The sequence below is a fragment of the Vicugna pacos genome, chromosome 9, assembly GCF_048564905.1.
Source record: "Vicugna pacos chromosome 9, VicPac4, whole genome shotgun sequence".
Taxonomy (NCBI): Eukaryota; Metazoa; Chordata; class Mammalia; order Artiodactyla; family Camelidae; genus Vicugna; species Vicugna pacos.
The window spans coordinates 8561661-8575800 of record NC_132995.1 but is presented as its reverse complement, the minus strand read 5'-3'; positions in this window follow the sequence as shown (position 1 = coordinate 8575800).

Below are 14140 nucleotides of genomic sequence, written 5' to 3'. Positions count from 1 at the left end.
AAGGTTAGATAAAGTGGGTGTCAGGTCTCACTGGGTTAAGCACCCGTCATGTAGGTGAATATCAGCCCATTGGTCTTTGTCTTCGGGGCAATAGGGAGCCACTGAAGGGTAAAAGCAGGGGAGGGGCAAATGAGAAATGTTTTAGGACGCTCCTCTGGTTGCTGTCAATTGAATAGAGGCTATCCCCATCAGTTCACATTGTCTTGAGCTGATCAGGGAGCGAAGTCTGAACAAAGTCTGTTGAGGACTCCTTGATGGCAACTACTAGGTCTTGCCTTCGGAAGAGCTTAATACATGCTTACTGAGTGAATGTATCATCTCTGTGGTTGGGCTCAAGGCTGGGAGGGGACAAAGGGAGGAATTTATGAATGTCAGAGGAAAGGTCTTTTTGTGGTGTGATTTCCCAGCTTTCTGTAATTTCCTTTTTTTTTCCTGGGAGAAAAATGTTTTTTTTTTAATTGAAATATTGTTGATTTCCAACATTGTGTTAGTTTCTGGTGTTCAGCCTAGTGATTCAGATACACATATATATGTTCTTTTTCATATTCTTTCTCATTATAGGTTATTACAAGATATTGAATATAGTTCCCTGTCCAAACAGTAGGACCTTGTTGTTGATCTGTTTTATATATAGTAGTTAGTATTGCAAATCCCAAACTCCTATTTTATCCCTCTGTAATTTCCTTTTGAAGTAATGATTTGGATAGTGGATTGTTTGATGTCTGTCCTCACTGATAATCTGTGAGCCCCAGGAGGTCAGCCCCAGGTGATGATGTTCGCAGCATCACCCAGCACAGGGCCAGGTGGCCACAGAGCAGGTCAGGGGATGTTAGCAGGATGAGTGTCCACAGACCGATAATAAGTCATTCAAATGGGTGATTCCTGTGTCTTAAGTGCTTATGGTGTTCTTTATTGTTCAGCTGTAATATCTCCTCCTCCAGGAAGTCTGCGAGACCCTCAGGCTGGGTCAGCCTTCTCTGAGTGCCCCCATCCCAGCCCTGCCTACTCTGAGTCATCACTGACTGGGGTTGGGTCAGTCTCTCCTTCTGGACCATGAGCCTGTGAGGGCAGGGCTAAGGCTGTTCCACAAGTACGTTTATGTGCTTCACGTCATTTAACTCTCATTGCTTTCCTAAGTACCATTATTGTTCCTGATTTGCAAAGGCAGCAACTGATGATCAGAGAAGTTAGGTGACTTGTCTGTGGTCACACAGCTGGCAGGCAGCAGAGCTGGGATTCCAACTTGGGTCTGCCCTAGTCTAGTCTTTGCCCTTAACCACTGCCCTACACTGCCTCAATAAATACTCAATAGAATGAATGAATAAATGAGTGCATCTGGGAGCTACCCAGCATCTTCCAGATCACCTGGTCAAGTTTACCTTACTTTCTTATTTTACAGATGTAAATGAGGCCTCAAGATGGGAGGGATCTCAGTTTCAGTCTCTTAAAGCCATCGTTCCTGACCAAGGTCCCTGGATTCACCTGCACATCGGGTACTTTCTGGAAACCCATTAATAAAAGTACACCTGTGGTCATAAGGTGGGCTGTGAGGTTTTCTGCTTGTTCATCTCCCTGAAGAGGTAAATCAGACCTCTGTGTTATAATATTGGGGTCATGGGATCGGGCAGTGGGATGACTTGAGCACAAAATCCACCCCCCACCACAGTTCACTGGGTGGGTAGCATCCTGGATAATGTCTCAGTAATCAGCCCTGGGTTCAAGCCAGGCTTTACCACCTGCTCGCTGAGTGGATGTGGGCTAATTATTTAATCTTTCTTAGCCTCAGTTTTTTCATCTTTCAAGAGGAAATGACATCAGTGCTTGTCCAGGGGCCATGGACTGTAATTGTGTTTGCAAACAGCACAGAGCTTGGTTCGTGGGATATGCTGATGACATGTTAGCGATGATAATTGACAAGATTAAGGCAATAATCTCAAGGGGACTTATTTACTGAGCATCTCCTTAGGGCCAGCACTATGCTCAGGGCTATACCCATGTCTATTTCCCTGTATCATCCCCAGACCCTGTGAAGCAGGGTCTAGCAATAGCCCCATTTTACACATGAGCCATGGGAGGTTCAGAGAGGCTGAGGGGCTTGTCCAAGGTTATATGGACGATTAAGTGGTAGGCTGGAACTGGAACCCAGGACTGGCTGAAGAGCCTGCAAAGGTGTTCAACAGAAAGCAAGGGAGCAAGTGGGACTTGCCAGGCATAGGGACAGAATGAGGTGAAAACCAGGAAGGATGAGGGGATCTGAGTGACATAGATTTTCACAGGGAGAAGATTTCGGCCATCAGTGGACATATTCCAGGGCAGGAGAGACCGAGGTCTGCCATGTGGCAGAACAAGGCTCTTGGAGGGAGGAACCAGGATGGGTGAGGGGACCTCTGCACCAAGTGCTTTCCACAAAGTCACAGCTGAAACCTCCAGCATGAGAAGTGCCAGTTTCCCGTGTGCAGCAGGACCGGGACCCGGGGACCCAGTTAATTGTTGGTCGCTGCAGCTGTGGCATCTGCTGGGAATCGTGAGAATGACTAAGGAGTGGAGCAGCTTTTGAGGCTCCATGACTTCCTTTAACAACCGCACCTGTTTGGAGACTCTCAGATTCTGTTGCTTGTGAGTTTTATTTTTTTCCTTAAAAATAATATTTCTATATTGACGTAAGTTTACAATGTGTTAATTTCTGGTATACAGCATAGTGAATCAGATATATATATATATATATATATATATATATATATATATATATATATATACCCTTTCCTATACTTTTTCATTGTAGGCTATTACAAGATATTGAATATAGTCCCCTGTGCTATAGAGTAGGACCTTGTTGTTTATCTTTTTCTTTTCTTTTTATTTTTTCCCTGATTGTTTTCTTCTAGAACTCTGTTATTGAGGCCATGACTACCCTCCTCCCCACCCCAACTGGGTGGTGCTTTATTGGATCAGTAGCTGGAATACAACCCTTCTCAGATAAGCTTTCTTCCATGGTGTAGTTGTTGCCATGTACTGAGGGAAAGTCAAAGATGATGTTGAAGAGAAATTCATCAGCCTGGTGTTTACTTGATCATAACCTCCACCCCCACGGCAAAGCCTTACCACTCTCTGCTGGCCAGACGCCACAGCTGCCCTGTTTATTTGTGAGTTTCCCTCTCAGCCTCACGCCTGCCAGAAAACAGCTCATGGGGGGTCCAGAGAGGGGTGAGGAGAAGCAAGAGGGAGTCTGGAGGAAAGAAACCCTGAGAAGGAGGAGGAGAGACACACAGAGAGGCAGCAAAGACTCCCAGAGGGACTGAGGGATGCACTTGTGCAGGGACCAAGACAGAGGAGATGAAGACCAGGGGAAAGAGAGACTCCCAGAGACCAAGAAGGTCACGGTCATTGTCCTTGTGGCCTCTATTTATTAGATGCTGGCCCATGTGATTTCACGAAACCCTCACGACAACCTTGTCAAGTCGTGTTATAATATCCCCGTTTTACAAAGCAGCAAACTGAGGCCCAGGGAGGTGACATCTCCTGTCCATGTCATCCAGTTAGCCTGGACTCATATCCAGGTCTGAAGAGAGAGAAGAGGGACACATTCACAGGAATCGAAGGGGACAGAGGTTCCAGGAGAGAGAGGTGGAAACAAGAGGTGGAAAACCACAATAAATTGATATGTGGCACGGGTGTTGGGCATGTGGCTGCTGCAGCCAGAGGGCTTGGGTGAAATCTTGGCACTGCCACTTCCAGATGCGTGGTTTTTAGCAAGTGATGTCACTTCCCTGTGCTTCTGTGTCCTCCCATTTCACAAAAAGAGAGGTCACTGATGACTCCCTACTATGGGGCTGTTGACAACTAACAACACAGGTAGCCATTAGCATAGTACACAGTGGACTTTAGCCATTATTTTTAATTTTATTCCCTTGCTAAAGATTTACCGAAGAGTGCTAGGCAGGATAGGAGACTGTGCAGGCACAGAATGTGGAGATCGATCATTCATTCAACAAACCTTTACTGAATACCTAACATGTATTTGGCCCTGTTCTAGATGCCAAAGATAAAGCAATGATCAAAAAATATAAAAATCCCTGCCTTTATGGAGCTGGAATTTTATATAGATAACAAATAAGATATGCAAGTGAAATATAGTATGTCAGGTAAGGCTGTGTGCTGTGGAGAAAAAATAAAGCAGGTAGGGAGATAGAGAGTGGTCAGGGAAGCCCTCTTGGAGGAGGTGATATTTGAGAAAAGTCTTAAAAGTGGTGAGAGAGGGAGCTTTGTGGATATGTGGGGGAAAAGTGTCCCTGACTCAAAGAACAGCCAGTGCAAAGGCCCTTCGGTCAGAGCGTAACTGCTTTTGTAACCGGCACTCTGGGTGATTCTGATTTGGAGGTAGGGCCAAAAGAGGTAATTAAGTTAAAATGAGGCCCCCATTAGGGTGGGCTCTAATCCAGTCTGACTGGTGTCCTTATAAGAAGAAGAGATTAAGACACATAAAGGGACGCCAGGCACATGGGTGCATAGAGGAGAGCCCATGTGAGGACACAGAGTTCTCAGAGGTGGCCATCTGCAAGTCAAGAGCCCTGAGAAGGAACCCAACCTGGTGACACCATAATCTTGGGCTTCTAACCTCCAAAACTGTGAGAAAATTAATTTGTTAAGTCATCCAGTGGGTGGTAATTTGTTGTGGCAGCCCTAGCAAATGAATACAACCTACATTCTGAAAAGTCATTTCTGCAGAATGTAAGACTACACTAGGGGTTATATTCTTTCAGCACATTGGCACGTGGGCAGGGCTAGGAGAAATCCCACAATTAAATATAAATGGTCATCAGTCAGAGGTAATCAGGACTGGGTTGTTTCCTAATTCCTGGCTCTCAATCCTTGGCACTGTTTCTCCAAGGATGGGAGTAGAGTAGGGTGATGGTGGTCCAAGGGCCAACAGAAAGAACTTGGGATCTTGTTAAAAATGCAGCCTTCTGTGTCCCACACCAGGGAAGCAGATGCTTCTGAGGATGTCTTAAAGTATCTGCGTTTTGGGGGGAAGGTATAGCTCAGAGGTAGAGTGCGTGCTTACCATGTTCAAGGCCCTGGGTTCAATCCCCAGGACCTCCATTAAAAAAAAAAAAAAACTAATAAAAAAAAAAACTTCATTTTTAACCAGCACCCTGGGTGCTTTTGACGCACACTGAAATTTGAGAATTCTCCTTCAGAACTTTTTTTAAAAGTTGTTTTTTCTCTGGGGAGGAGGGACTAGGTTTATTTATTTATTTATTTATTTATTTATTAAAGGAGGTACTGGGGATTGAACCCAGGACTTCGTATGCACTCTACCACTGAGCTATACCCTCCCCTAGCCATGATATCACTTCAAACATAAATACTATAAAACAGATTATTTTTAAAGCATAATGATACAACATTATATCTAAATATCAATCATAATTCCTTAATGTTATACAGTGTTCAAAACTCAAATGGTCAAATTTCTCCGATTATCTCATAATCCTCATGGCATCAATAAAATTGTTTCACACTTAATCCGCCAGATATGTTTATTTACAAATTACGTATATTTTTGTGTTTTTTCCTCTACTAATATTTTATGTTCCTTATAAATTTACACCACCTGAAAAATCAAGAAAGAAAAAAGGAACCAGATAAAAATCAACAATGGAAACAGGTTCTAATATTTTCTCCTGGCCTCCTGCTGGGCTATCTTGCATGTCTCCACTTTGTTTTTTATTTATTTTTATTTTAAATTTGATTATGATTATTTCCTTTTTTTTTTTTTTTGTGGGGAGAGGTAATTTGGTTTACTTATTAGGTACTTTTTTGATGGAGGTACTGAGGATTGAACCCAGGACCTGGGCACAGTAAGCATGCGCTCTACCATTTAGCTATTATCCTCCCCCAACGCATGTTGATTGTTTTAAGAGTGAGGTCTAGACATCATGACACGCTGGTACATATTTCAGCCTGAGTACACCTAACAAGAGGTGTGTTCTCTTAAACAACCATAGGACAAGGATCCAGTCCAGGGAACTTAACACAGATAGACTAATATCACCAAATATACATGTTCAAAATTTCCTAATCATTCCAACATTCTAATAGAGTCTTTTACAGTTGTGTTTGTGTATGTGTGTGTGTTTTCCTTTAAATCCAGGACCCAATTCAGGATCCGTGCTGCAGTTAGTTATAATATATCTTCAGTCTCTTTGAATCTACAATAGTCCCCTTCCTTTTTTTTTCTTTTGTGATATTGATATATATTTTTAAGAAGACCAGGTATTTAGGAAAATGTCCCTCAGTTTGGATTTGTCTGATACTTCTGCATAATTAGATGTAAGCATTTCGAGCTGTTTTATTGTATAAATGCAATTGTGCTAGGAGGGATGTCCCCTGGGGGGCACACGATGTCAGTTTTCCTGTCATTGGTGACACTGAGTTCCAACTCTTTGTTAAAGTGGTGCACACCAGAACTCACCACAGTGTATGTGCCCTCTCCTCTTTGTACTTACCAAGTAATTGGTGGAATAACACTTTCAGACTCTGTGAAGATCCTGTTTTGTATACATTTTAACATTTTTAAAAGTGCCTACCATTAGAGAGGAGACAGAAACCGAGCAAACATTTTAGCTGGGGGTGTGGCGGCAGGAAGGAAGACAACAGACCAGCAAATAAAGGAATAGTTACGAGGTTCAGAATGTGAACCCGGTGAAGGCGAGGAGTCTGTCTTGTTTACTCCTGTGTCTGTGCCTAAAGCAGCACCTGGCACATACACTCAGTAAAGACATGTTGAAATGAATGAATGAATGAATAGCAATAAGTGCTATGAAGAGTCTGAAAACAGGGTATTGCTAAAGAGACTCTGGGGTGGGGTGAGGTGGGGTGTGTGGCTATTTTAGGTAGGATGTTAGGGGTGTCAACACCCCTATGCTTATAGGTCTTTTGAGTCGGAAAGAAGGGGAAAAAATGTAAAATGTCGCTAGGGCAAGACAAAATTTGCTGTGTTTGATGAGCAGAGGGAGGGCTGGGGGTCAGGATGAGGGGGAAGTTGAGAAGAGAAGTGAGGCTGAGCCTAGGTTCCCTCAAGATCAGGCTGGTGGGCTGGCGGATGGAGTGGGATTTTGCGGACCACGTGGGTAGTGAGGAATTTACATGGGAAGCCACTGGGGTCGGGGAGTTGTAGGGAATGTGATGTAAGGTCCCTTTCACCCTTGCTTTGAGAGGGACATCTCTTTGTCTATGTCTTTCTCTGTGCTTTTCTCACCATTGCAGAATCTGATACAAGCTCTATGTAAACGTGCAGTTTTGTGTGTGATTTCAGAGGGTTCACGGGATTCTCGGGTACAGACTGTCTGGTTTGGTCGACACCACACCCCTCACACAGGTAAAGGGAGACTCACAGCTAGTCATAATAACTAGCATCTACAGAGCATTTAGGCTATGCTATGCTTTGTTCTGAATGCTTTGTAAGCAGGTAACTCAGTGTTCACAACAACCCAAAGAGGAAGATCTTGGGAAGGTCCTTGGTGATCCTCATTATCCAGATGGGAAAATAGGAACCAGGGGATCACTGCCTTTCCCATAATCACACAGGTGGTCAGTGACAAAGGTAGGGTGACAAACCTGGAGTCTCTCTGGCGTTATCCAATAGGCTAGTACTGCCTCCAAGTTAACTCTATCTCAGAGGTGAAGGATGCCCTAAAGTCCATCCCGGGTCTTCCCAGATGTCTCAAGTCCAGCCAGAAACTCTGGTAGGTTATTTGACTCCACATCTGCCAGGAAACCTAGGCAAATCAGGGGCTGTCACTGGTGGGTTGGGTGAGGACCCCAGGCTTGGGGCCGGGGTGGCTGGATTGTGGGTCCCACAGCTGGCAAGGCGGGCGTGGAGGGAGGATCATCCAGTCAGGTGTGCATAGTGTCCGTTTGTTCCTTGTTACCTTGTGTCTGCTCCTGGGGGTCTGTGGGAGTACTTGAGTCTTAGTAAATCAAGTGTCTTGGGAAGTTTGCATGGTTTCAACTCCAACCTCACGCTTCACTAGCTGGGTGACTTTGGGCAAGTTACTTAGCGTCCTCGAGCTTCCTTTTCCCGTAAAATGGAAATAATCACAGTTTCTCCTTCACAGGGCGTTGTGATTATTTAAGATGGTGCTTGTCAGGTGCTGGGCATAGGGCCCAGATTGTGGTGGGGGGGTTCATGAAGGGCGGCCAATTCGATTCAGTGTGTCATTTTGCAGTGTGTGCTGGGTGAAATTCATCAGTTTCCACTGTGTGTCCATTGGGTGTTATGTTTGCCATCCTGTGTATTTCTGAGCGGTTGGAGAAGCTACCTTGATACTTTCCGGATCTTCCTCTCTCAGGACTACTTACAGGATTAACCTGCCGCATCCTCTCTCCGACCCTAGTACGAACCCGGCACTGATCCGGAACCACGCCACCTCCCCAGCCCGCCAATCCCAGGGCTAAAAATGTCAGCTACCTCCCTTCTCCTGATGACTTGGTTATTAACCACGCCCACAGCCGTTTGGCCACGCCCACCTCCCCTTCAACCCCACGTATTAAGTCGCTAAGCCACGCCTCTCTGTTAATTCCCGGTCTGGAACAGCCCAAATTCGCCCACAGAAGCCACTTCTCCTTGCCGGATCTAGCACCAGCCGCTGCCTGTGCCTTCTAGCCCCTCTTCGGCTCCGCGCCTCCACCGTGCCCTAGGCCTTGAGTAGTCATTATCGTGGATGGGTGTGGGTCCTGGAGACATACTTGCCCCTGGAAAGGCGTTGCCATGGGGAGTGGGCGAGGTAGTCCTTCCCTAGAACTACATGAATCTCGGGTCCTTTGGAGTTGAGGGAGGCAGAGTCACGTGACTCACAGACCTCTGCTCACTCCCACCCCCACCCCTACCCCCTTGTCGGTGAGTCATCCTTCAAAAACATCTCTGGGGAACCACCTTCTGAGGAGAAGAGAGCTTCAGGCAGGCACCTGGGGATATGGGGATACCCCTCACCAAAGGACACTTGTCGGCTACATTCATCCTCAAAGTTCTACCCAATCTCTGGGATCTGTCGCAAGAGAGGAAAGATTATGGTTGTTTCACTTGTTTTTAAAGAGGAGTGGTCAGAATTGGGTAGGCTCCCTCCTCTTGCCTCTAAGATACAAAACTTAAAAAGAAAGAAAAAAGTAAGGGAAAGAAAGAGAAAATGACAATTTATGTATTAAAAATCAACAAGTGAACTACATATAGATATCATTCAGAATGACCCAGTGTGTGCAAGGGGGTCAGACCTCACTAAGTAAAAAGAGGAAAAGGGGGGCTCAGGTGAGGGTGAGGAGGGGCCTTCTGGGCTCCACCGCTAGTCACTCCTCCCTGGATTTCTCTATTTTTGGTCTTTCTCTCTGGGTCTTTGTCCCCTTGTCTCTCTCGGTCTCTGTTCCCTAGTCTCACTGAGTTCTCTCCTTATTCTCTCTAGTCTCTGATCACTTCTTTCTGTCTCTGAGTTTCTCTTTAACCCCAATCCAGTTCTAGATCCAAACCCAGCCCTAATCTTAGCCACAATCCTAGCCTTGACTGTGAGTCTAGCTATAACCAGAGTCTTAACTCTATACCTTGCCTTCACCTTATCCTAACCCTAACCATGTCTATAATTCATAAACCACATCTAGTTGTCATCTTTACCTGAATTTTAACCATTTTCAACCCCAAACCAAACTCCACCAACATTGATTGCTACTGATCCTTAATCTTAGCCTTAGCCCGATTTTTAATTTCTACTCCTAATTGGAACCAAACTCCAGTCCTGAGAGCTTTACATGGCTTGGAGTCATCTCTGACTTCTTTTCTTTCACTTCCCATATCTAGTCTACCGGCAAATGCTGTCAGGGTAACTTCAAATTCTATCAGTGTCTAACTATTATTCTCTATCTCTAGAACCACCTTCTGGTCCAACCACCATCATATTCTACTTGGACTATGGTAGTCACCTTCTCACTGGGCTCCTCCCATTTGTTTCACTCTCCTAGCCCCTGTCCCCTACAGACTGTTCTCTACATGATGACCAGAGGGATCTTCTTAAAACCAGAGTCAGCTCACATCCTTGGCCAGAACCCTCCCATGGCTTCTGTCTCTTTAAGAGTAAAAGTCAAAGTCCCATATTGGCCCCCAAGATCCTAAATAATATGGCCCCCTTTGTCTCCCCTCTGACCTCATTTCCGCCCACCATCCCCTTGCTCACTCTTCCCTCCTTGTTATTCCACGCATACTCCAGGCACATCCCATCCCAGGGCCTTTGCACTTGTTGCTCCCTCTGCCTGAGATGCTCTTTCCCCAGATATCGACATGTCTACTCCCACTTCTCCTTCAGGTCTTTACTCATGTCATGTTTTCGGTAAAGCCTTTCCATTCCCCTTATTGAAAGTTGCAATGCCCCACCCTTCCAGCACTTTCTATTTCCCTTCTCTGCCTCATTTTTCTTCATGACGTGTTATCATCTAGTATACTATATAATTTTTAGTTACTTATCCTGCTTATTGCCTCTTTCCCCCAGTAGAGTGTAGGCACCCTAGGATAGGGAAATTTGTTGACTCTTGTCACCCAATGTCTAGAACAGTGCCTGACACATAGTAGGTGCATAATAAATGTTTTTGGAATGACCATGTACTTCCTGAGAAGGTTGCAGCTCTATTTCTCTGCAGGTCTGAGATCACTGGGTAAGAGGAAGAACAGTGAGTAGGGGAGAGGGTTGAGGTTGCCACAGCTTCCAGGAAAGCAGGCTGAGTTGTCAGTTTCATCTAGGCAACTGAGGGCTGGGCTCTGTCTCCAAACCCTCGTGGCCACTCCAGCTCTGGCCAGGAACTCACCAAACTGTTTCAGTTCATCTTGTTCACCTATGGGGGCTGGATTTTCCCACCTGCAGGGAGAGCAGCTGAGAAATGCCATAGCGTGGGTCCTCTTCCTGGCTTGTCCACTGAGCCAGGGGTCACCCATATCTTCCCTCCCTATAGCACTGTGTCTCTGCTTCAGCTTAGAATGGGGTGTGGGTCAAGAGAGAGACTCTCTAAATACTAGAGCTGGAACTGGGGAAAGAGGTGAGGGTGAGGCAGGGAAGCTATGAAGCTTGGCACTGATCTTGCAGCCAGCGATGAAAAAGAGGACAGAGAAAGGACTGAATCAAAGCTGGACAGCGAAAAAGGCAAAAACCAGAGACGAACAGAATGACTGAATGTGAGAAACACATGCACAGAGAAACACAGATGGACAGAGAGAGTGCGTGCAATAATGGGAGCCAATGGGTCCCCTCAACATCTTTTCCACTTAGTGTCTATTCTTCTCTCCTACTGCACTTTACTGGAACTGCAGAGACTGGCAAGATAAAACTACATTTCCCAGAATGCCATGTGGTTGGAGGGGTTCCGGATGGAAGTTTAAGTTCCACCAATCAGATGCCTCCGCGGGAAACTTGAATTTCCCACCGAGGTAAGCTGGCTGAGAGACAGCCACGAGGCTCTGCCAATGTAGATCTCAGCGAGGTGGTATGGTTGAGGGGCCAGTGATTGACTTCCTGATCGCAGAGTGGAGCAGCAGTTTTGGGGCGGCCTTTTCTGGGTGGTGGATTTGGGAGTGCCCTGGAGGTTGTTTCTTTTGACAGGCCCTGTCTGCGTTAATAAATCCCTTTTTGCTTACACTGGCCCGAGTGGATCCTGTCTGCTGCCACTGACTGATAATAATGAGTACCCAGACAGAGAGAAAGAGATACAAAGGCAGGCAAAAACAGGAAAAGTGATCCAGAGTGGAGTACAGGGACTCCACCTTCCAGCAGAGACAAGGAGAGAGATAGAGCCCTGCAGGGATACAGTGGATAAAATTAAAAAAGAGAGAAAGAGAGAGAGAGAGAGAGAGAGATGGAAAGGTGGAAGATGTGCTGAGACAGACACTCAGAAATACTGAAAGTAAACTGAGGCAGAGAGGAGCAATATAGAGCCCTCCCCAGAATGCTGGAGTGGGAGTGTTGATAGAGAGGACCCTTCAGCAACTAAACGAAGGCACAGCAGTTGGAGGCAGGAAGATGGAGGGGATGTTGGAGAGGTCCCTGACTTGCCAGAATCCCCAAGGAGCATTTTTCTGGCAGAATGTCTCTTTTTCCCAATGGCTAGTCCCAGCCCTAACTTCAACAGTCCTGACTGAGGAAGGAGTAGTGACCCCGAATGCACTCCCCACCTCTCTGTCACTTCCCCTTAAGGTCTTACCCACAAAGACCAGCCCCTTTCAGGACTTGGGAAGGGGGAGGGTGAGGCAGAGAGAGGAGGAGACCCAGGGACAGAGAGAGCAGCTGTGAGCTAGGCATGCCAGATTTAGGATTCCAGGTAGTGGACTTGGATGACTTGGCTTCTTGGACTGGTCTGGCTTTGCTGTGGCCCCTCAGATCTCTTTGTCCTCATCCCTCTAAGGTTGCCCGATAAAATACAGGGTTCCCAGTAACACTTAAACATAAGCAACGACTAATATTTTAGTAGAAGGATGGCCCCAATATTGCATGGGATGTATTTAAGAAAATTAATGTTTTCTTTTTTTAGTTTGAAATTGAAATCTCACTGGACAGACTGTATTTTTATGTGCTAAATCTACAGCCCTATCTCCATCTCTGTCCTGTTTCTGCCTTTTTTCCTTTTCCTGTTTGTGCTTGTTTTCTCTCTCTGCCGGTCTATTTCCGCCTTTCTCTGTTCATTCTTGATGATCTTGCTGTAATGTGCAATGGCCTCTCAGATCCTCCCTGAGACCCCCCACACCCACCCAGGCTCCCTCCTTCCCTCCTCTTCCCACCCCACCCCTCTCTAGGGCCAGCTCTCCCCTCCAGGCAACTCTTCCATCTTCTTTGCTCACCTCTTTCCTCATTGCAGCCCCCCTACTTCTACAATCCCCACCCCCCACCAGGGGAGAAGATCTGGAGGTTTTGAGGGAGTTAGGAATGCCCCATTACTCACCTGCATCCTGATTTCACCTCTTTTCCTTTCCATCTCCTGGGCCAGAGAGGTCATCAGAGTTTCCCAAAGTCACACAGCAGAACTGAGACCAAATGTCACCTCCCCTACCCCCACCCCCCAGACTCTTCCGAGGTCCCAGATTCCTGGTGGAAAATTTCTTTACTTTTTCTGAAAATGGGCCTGGCTTGGTGATATTTTTGAATATCAGGTCACAGGCCAGGACCAGAGATGTCTGTGGTCCAAGGGATGGTAGACTTTTGAGCATCTGCTATGTGCTAAGAGTGGGGATACGGCTTTTAGGCTGTAAGCATGAGAGCCGTGGCTTGTCAAGGTTGTTGCCATGTCCCCATGTCTGAGAACATAGTAGGCACTCAATAAATATCTGCTGAATGAATGAATGAATGAGTGAATGAATGAAGAAATACACCCCAAGGAGTTGAGGACTCCTCTCCATGTCTGCCCTTCTCACCCCCACTGCAGTCTGTTTCATACTTTGTCCTCACCTCAGTCTGCTTTTTACCTTCCATTGCCTCTCCTGGTTTCTGTCTTTCACTAGAATCGTTGTTTTTTGTTTGCTTTTTTTTAAAACAGAGGTACTGGGGATTGAACTCAGGACCTCATGCATGCTAAGCATGTCCTCTGTCACTCAGCTATACTCAACCCCCTCTAGAATAATTTTTATTGTTATTTTTCAGCTGGAAATTTCGCGCCAGTGATCACATGTGCTGAGCATCTCCCCTGTGTCAGGTACCAATGGGGTGATTTTTCTTGCAAAATCCTTCTGGAATATTCCAGAAGGTAAATACAGCTTGGTCGGGTGATTTCCAGATGTGGAGACTGAGACCAAGCCAGAGGAAGCAAGGTGCCCTGGTCACACGAAAACCACCATATCTGGCCTTCCCCTAAACTTATCTTTTTTTTGGTGGAGGGAGGTAATTAGGTATGTATTTATTTATTCATAATGGAGGTACTGGGGATCGAGCCCAGGACTTTATGTATGCTAAGCACGTGCCCTACCACTGAGCTACACCCTCCCCCCTAAACCTACCTCTTTTGTCTCTCCACCTCCAACTTCATCCCTCCTCCTGCCTGGCACATCATCCCTTGCCCAGCTGCATCTCTGACACCTCCAAAATGTTAGGAGGTTAGCATTAAACAATTACCACGGGGTTGC